At 43.0% G+C, this 6983-nt stretch overlaps 1 long non-coding RNA gene across 1 annotated transcript; it reads right to left on the bottom strand.

The window, feature by feature from the left end:
• Positions 1-2467: 2467 nt before the first annotated feature.
• Positions 2468-6154, bottom strand: LOC138976741 (uncharacterized). Its single transcript, XR_011459133.1, has 2 exons — positions 5911-6154; positions 2468-5083 (listed from the first exon to the last, which is right to left on the bottom strand). It is a non-coding gene; the product is annotated as an uncharacterized lncRNA (long non-coding RNA).
• Between the last annotated feature and the right edge of the window lie 829 nt (positions 6155-6983).

The raw sequence follows: 6983 nt of genomic DNA, 5'->3' as shown, positions 1-6983 counted from the left end.
TTTGTGAGTTCCTTACTTAGGTTCCTCAGTGTTCTAGGTTTTTAATTAAAAGAAAAATGTTGCATTTCATTCGTTTTGTAAGTTCCTGTCTTGGTTTTTAATAAAAAATAAAATAAAAAAAGTTTCATATCGAGCATACATGGTTGCTCCTGCGCGAGCGCGTGCGAATGGATCTGTCTACTTCTGTCCTTCAATCACGCATATAAAAAAAAACTCGATTATTGAAATGACGGTAGGAGAAGGTCGAGAACAGACTACGACGTTTGTTTGTTTTTTGGTCCGTATTTTGTTTGTTTGTTTGTTTATTTGTTGCTTAACGTCCAGCCGACTACGCAGAGCCATATCAGGACGAGGAAGGGGGGGATGAAGGGGGCCACTTGTCAAGCGATTCCTGTTTACAAATGCACTAACCCATTACTTGTGTCCCAGCAGGCTTTAGTAAAACTAAATTAATACCTACTGGAAGATTACCAGTTTCCAGTATGTTAAAATAGGCTTAACCTATCTACTGCTGGACTTACATCAGAACACTAACAGATTAAACTATACATGAATCGCGAGACAAGCGGCAAGAGAAGAGATTTTTGGAAAAAATACAGGTGAATGAGCAAGAAGGCAGAAAAAAGAAAAGAATTCATGAAGAAAAAGAGAGCATGACAGGAAAGAGGAACCAACAAGAAGAGCAAACGCTCGATCGAGTCACTTTCGCAGTTCTGAATATTATATGAGGCATCAGATGGACAGGAAGAAATTGCTATTCACAACACAATGAGTCACGTTCACATAAAATTTGAGCCCGGTCACTTTTATAGTTTCCGAGAAAAGCCCAACGTTAAGTTGTGTGTTGCCGAACAGAAAAGGCTAGTTATCTCCCTTGTTTTTCTGATAACGTTCGTAAAAGGCTACAGATGTAAATACTTTGATGTAAAGAATAATCCTACAAAGTTTCAATCACATCCGATGAACTTTGTCAAAGATATAAAATGTCTAATTTTTCCTTTGACGCTGACCTGTGACCTTGAAAAAGGTCAAAGGTCAACGAAACCATCGTTAAAGTGTAGAGGTCATTGGAGGTCACGACTAAACAAAATATGAGCCCGATCGCTTTGATAGTTTCCGAGAAAAGTCCAACGTTAAGGTGGTGTCTACGGCCGGCCGGCCGGCCGGACAGACTAACACTGACCGATTACATAGTCACTTTTTCTCAAGTGACTCAAAAATCTACCTAACAGCAAACTAGAAAGCTCCTGCAGTTCCAAAAACAGGAGGGGCCTTTAATTTCATAACCGCAGTGCCCCACTGCGGGATTTTGGTCCGTAGAATACTGACTACAACTGCCCACGACGAGGAGGCTGAGCTTCACTTTCAACTGGTCGTTGTCGACAGGCTGAGTAGGTCGCTCAGGCTAAATTGCAAAGGTAAACACTAAGTGCAGTGAACCGACAAATTGAGAAAAGTGATACTGCACTCTTAAAGCACTATTGTGACTCTACTTGGAAAGCCATGGACGTTATAATTATCAAGTGACGTTATAATGATAATAATAATACAGTAGTAGTCTAACGAGTATAACGTCCCGCTCACTAGATGTGGTGGAGACGGTGGATGGGGGAAAGGGGGTAACTATGAACCCAAAGTTGTTACTACTACCAGAACGATTGTGCGTAAAGGTGGGCAGCCACTTTGCTGTTGACGAGAAACTTCTTCGTTAATAATAATAATATAAGTCAAATAGACAGTAATTACGTATAAGGACCCATGAAGTTCTCGTCATTTTTATTTCTTCGGACATCAAGGACAGGTCAAGATCTAGCAGAATATGAATGAACGACAGCCATGTGTGTGTGTGTGTGTGTGTGTGTGTGTGTGTGTGTGTGTGTGTGTGTGTGTGTGTGTGTCTGTGTCTGTGTGTCTGTGTGTGTGTGTCTGTGTGTGTGTCCTTAAAGCTAATAACGTCGGACACTATAATTAAAGACTGAGATTGTCGATGGAACCAGACGGAGCTTGACACTCCAACACTAGCAACCTGTCTCAGAATCAGCATGTAGCCTACAATACTGTACGTTGATACGATTGCCGAATTTCGGGGAAAATTTTGTGTATACAATTTTGTATTCATGGTCTAGCCAGATTTTAGAAATACGCAAAGAAGAGAATAGTCGACAATTCTATATATGAGGAAGTGAATTAAAGATTATTATTACGAGACAACAACCATGCAACACAAAAACCACCCTTGGCATCACAAATGACATTCTATCCCAATCACTATCCTACCACTGATCCTCCAGTTGTGGTCTCACACATAACCTTTTTTCAACTGGGCGATCGCAGTTAGGATACCAATCCAAATAACCGTTACAGTTATGCTGGGCCAATTATACTTTGTCAATGCAATTACAAAAGTGATGATCAGCAATTCGCTCTACTATGCCAAGGGAGGTAAGTTGAAGACACAAGAGGTATGAACAGTTCAATTCACATTTATTCATGTTTTCCACATGTTGCAATCTTTGTATTATACATATTTGGCATATGAATGGGCACGGATAGGTAGCAGATAGACATGGTTAAAGTGAACACTATTAGCAACCCCTTCCCCCCCAGTTAGCTGGCCCCAGATTGACTGACCAGCAACAGGTCTTTCTGACCATCCTAGCACTACCTCAGCTAGCATGTGGGTGATGTAAACCAACCCAGTGCTTTCTTTAGGCATACATGCTGCTGCTTTTGTAAGTGCGCTGCTCCCAGCTCCTCACAGAGGAATTCTAGGCTTTCAGGCTATCTGGAGGTGACAGGACCCCGAACCGCACCACATCCCGTGGCTTGTTAGGGCTCACACTGGGGTCCTGCAGTACAGCTACGAAAAGCTCTAAAAAGGTTACATTTTCACTAGAAATTACATGTTTTAAAACTTTAACAAACTGAAATAGACAGACATGTAAAGTGTTCCCCTTTTCCATGCCTATCTTCCGCCATTCGTGCCGAGCAGACAACATACACACACGCGCGCATGCAAAAAACATGATGATACGCTAAAGAACGACAAATTATACATTTCTACAACACGTGTTAAAGCAATTAAGTAAATATTACCACCAAGACCAGACAAAGGGGATGGTGGGTGGGCTTTTTCATTCAAACTATGCATATTTATCCAAATGAGTGTTAAACTAAGTACGCGACTATTACACATTACTACATGACAAAGGGGATGGAGGGTGGGCTTTTTCCTTGTAGCAAATTCGTTTAGCGTTGTTCTCTGTGTAGACTCAGGATCCGAAGAGGCTAAAGCTAGACTCTTCCCACGTGACACTGAGTCTGCATACAACTGAACCGTTTAGGGATAAGTGTGTTCTTTAGCCTCCATCGAATGTTAGGCTAAAAGATGGTTGTAGCTCGTCATAAAATCATTTATGGCAGAAGCCGAAATGTATTTATTACGAGACAACAACCATGCAACACAAAAACCACCCTTGGCATCACAAATGACATTCTATCCCAATCACTATCCTACCACTGATCCTCCAGTTGTGGTCTCACACATAACCTTTTTTCAACTGGGCGATCGCAGTTAGGATACCAATCCAAATAACCGTTACAGTTATGCTGGGCCAATTATACTTTGTCAATGCAATTACAAAAGTGATGATCAGCAATTCGCTCTACTATGCCAAGGGAGGTAAGTTGAAGACACAAGAGGTATGAACAGTTCAATTCACATTTATTCATGTTTTCCACATGTTGCAATCTTTGTATTATACATATTTGGCATATGAATGGGCACGGATAGGTAGCAGATAGACATGGTTAAAGTGAACACTATTAGCAACCCCTTCCCCCCCAGTTAGCTGGCCCCAGATTGACTGACCAGCAACAGGTCTTTCTGACCATCCTAGCACTACCTCAGCTAGCATGTGGGTGATGTAAACCAACCCAGTGCTTTCTTTAGGCATACATGCTGCTGCTTTTGTAAGTGCGCTGCTCCCAGCTCCTCACAGAGGAATTCTAGGCTTTCAGGCTATCTGGAGGTGACAGGACCCCGAACCGCACCACATCCCGTGGCTTGTTAGGGCTCACACTGGGGTCCTGCAGTACAGCTACGAAAAGCTCTAAAAAGGTTACATTTTCACTAGAAATTACATGTTTTAAAACTTTAACAAACTGAAATAGACAGACATGTAAAGTGTTCCCCTTTTCCATGCCTATCTTCCGCCACCAAACAGCTATTCTATAGATGTTTTTCGCCAATCCGTACCCATTCCAGCCCCCTTTTAGCCTAAAATCATAGCTGTTAATTGCAGTTCAAAGTCAGCTTTGAACTGGTCCAGCCCCTTGGTGCTCAAATGCACCCCATCTTCGGCAAGGTAGCTGTGGTCAAAATTTGGGTGGTAAACAATCCGTCCCCTTTTCTTTCTCTTGCATAATGCGGCCTCTCGCCTTTCGGTTTAATTTTTTTGTTTTTGTTTTTTTTTTGGGGTTTTTTTTTTTTTTTTTTTTTTTTTTGGCGGGAATTTTCTCCCCCGTTGGAAAAGCTTTCATGTCTCCACGAATTTCGCGGGAGCATGTCCGACCAGACAACGGTCGCCTTCGGGCAAAAAGCCCTAACAAAGCATACCATTTCATCGAGTTCCTCACGCCAGTGCTTCTGGTCAACCCGGCACACGTCGTTCCCTCCGACATGGAGTACCACATAGCTCGGTGAGGGGGCGTCCTCCAGTGCTTCAATCAGCTTGGCCCGAGCCCACACCACCGGCAGCGGTAGCTGAAGCCCAGTGCCTTTTGTACTGCAGAACTGCTGCAGCCTGACCACCAGACTTGATCCCAGGATAAGGACTCCTGGAACTTGCTGTTGTTGAGGTTCTTGTCTGCTGGCGTGCTCCGCCTCTTCAAACCAGGCCCCCTGGCTGTCACTGTCACTGCTGGGCACGTGGGAAGACGCAGCTGCGGTCCCTGTCCGGCGCTGTATTTTGTTCTCAGCCTCCCTCGGCCTAGGCAGCTCCTCCTGTGTGTCGGTCTCTTCCCCTGGGTTGCTCTAGGAGGTCGGCCTCCCGAACATGTTGTTACCTGATCAACTAAGTAACTGTTACACAATTAGTATATTATTATTAACATTGTTATCAGTTGTTGCCCTGCATACTCGGCTTGCTTGTTATTCCTGCTGTTGGGTGAACTTCTATTTTTTGTTCGTGCTACTGCTACGCCACTAGTATTGCTAACATTTGCACTCCAAAGCTAGTGATTCAACACCAAATAGACAAAGGGAATTAATCGCTCTTTATGCATGCATACGCATGTGTTATGGGGTAAGCGAGAGTAACGGAACCTTATCCTGGCACCTGAGAGAATCACAAGCATTGAAATGAACAAGCTACTTTCATCCTCAATGAATATTCGATGGAATTGATTACTTCCGAATTTCTCGTTCGAACTTGGGCAGGTAAGCTTGTTAGCTTTGGGGTGAAACTCGCCACTCTAAAAGCAACCCGATTCCACTGCTTGTTCAAAGTAGGTCGCATGACTCATCACGCGCGTGCACAGTGTAAACTCATGCTGCTGGAAGCTTACTGCTATTTTTAGCTCGTTACGACATTCACTGATTCAGGAGGAATAAGTTCGAAAACGTTGCCCGACGGCAGCACTGTCCCCAACTAAAGGTAGCAGATTAAAGAGTTCCTCTAGTGTAGCGATAGGCGATATCCTCCAGCGCAAAATCCCTTCCAGCGCTGTGGCTGTTAATTGTTAGTGCCAGCCCCCGTTCTGCCATCCCGGGAACAAAGGAAACCGGTCTTCTGTCGACCCACGCTTCCGATTGATTAAGTTAAAGTCATTAATCTACTGACAAAATTCACGATTCTTTCACCTAATAAACTTAAGACTACTAAAGATAAAAGAGAGTAAAATTGAAACCCTGATCGTCGCTTGCGGATGCTTGGTCGTCTTTTTTCTTTTTCCTTGTAGCAAATTCGTTTAGCGTTGTTCTCTGTGTAGACTCAGGATCCGAAGAGGCTAAAGCTAGACTCTTCCCACGTGACACTGAGTCTGCATACAACTGAACCGTTTAGGGATAAGTGTGTTCTTTAGCCTCCATCGAATGTTAGGCTAAAAGATGGTTGTAGCTCGTCATAAAATCATTTATGGCAGAAGCCGAAATGTATTTGTAATAAGTTAGTTTAAAACTTACAACAATATGTTGTTGTGATTTTTAAACAACACTAATGTTGCACTTTCCATTTCTGCACAAGAAACAGTCAGTACTTTAGAAAGGGACATAACTCTTGGACTCCGGATATAACATCACCCGCGCGTAAAAGTGACGTTATAACCGATGAACCGGATACAGCGTCACCGCGTATAACGTCGCTCAAAAGCATCCCCCGAGGGGTGACGTAATATCCGGAGTCGACTGTATCAAGCTTATGTATACCAAATAAGTAACTTGCTGAATACATGTGGAAGTTATTAGCATTTTAGAATAGAGAGTGGCATTTTGGGGGGGTTCACCCTGTATGTTTGTTACCAAGGACTACATTCTGTCAAAAACTTTCTTTCTTTCTTTATTTAGTGTTTAACATCGTTTTCAACCACGAAGGTTATATCGCGAAGGGGAAAGGGGGGAGAGGGGATAGAGCCACTTGTCAATTGTTTCTTGTTCACAAAAGCACTAATCAAAAATTTGCTCCAGGGGCTTGCAACGTAGTACAATATATGACCTTACTGGGAGAATGCAAGTTTCCAGTACAATAGACTTAACATTTCTTACATACTGCTTGACTAAAATCTTTACAAACATTGACTATATTCTATACAAAAAACACTTAACTAGGGTAAAAGGAGAAACAGAATCCGTTAGTCGCCTCTTACGACATGCTGGGGAGCATCAGGTAAATTCTTTCTCGTCCCAACCAATATGAGACTCCCCCTAACCCGCGGGGGGCTTTTTCATTGCTATTACTAAATGCTATCTGACTCAGTCAATCACA

The sequence above is a fragment of the Littorina saxatilis genome, linkage group LG9 (genome assembly GCF_037325665.1).
Source record: "Littorina saxatilis isolate snail1 linkage group LG9, US_GU_Lsax_2.0, whole genome shotgun sequence".
NCBI lineage: Eukaryota > Metazoa > Mollusca > Gastropoda > Littorinimorpha > Littorinidae > Littorina > Littorina saxatilis.
The sequence above is the reverse complement of the archived record's forward strand: the minus strand, read 5'-3'. Positions and strand labels throughout refer to the sequence as shown.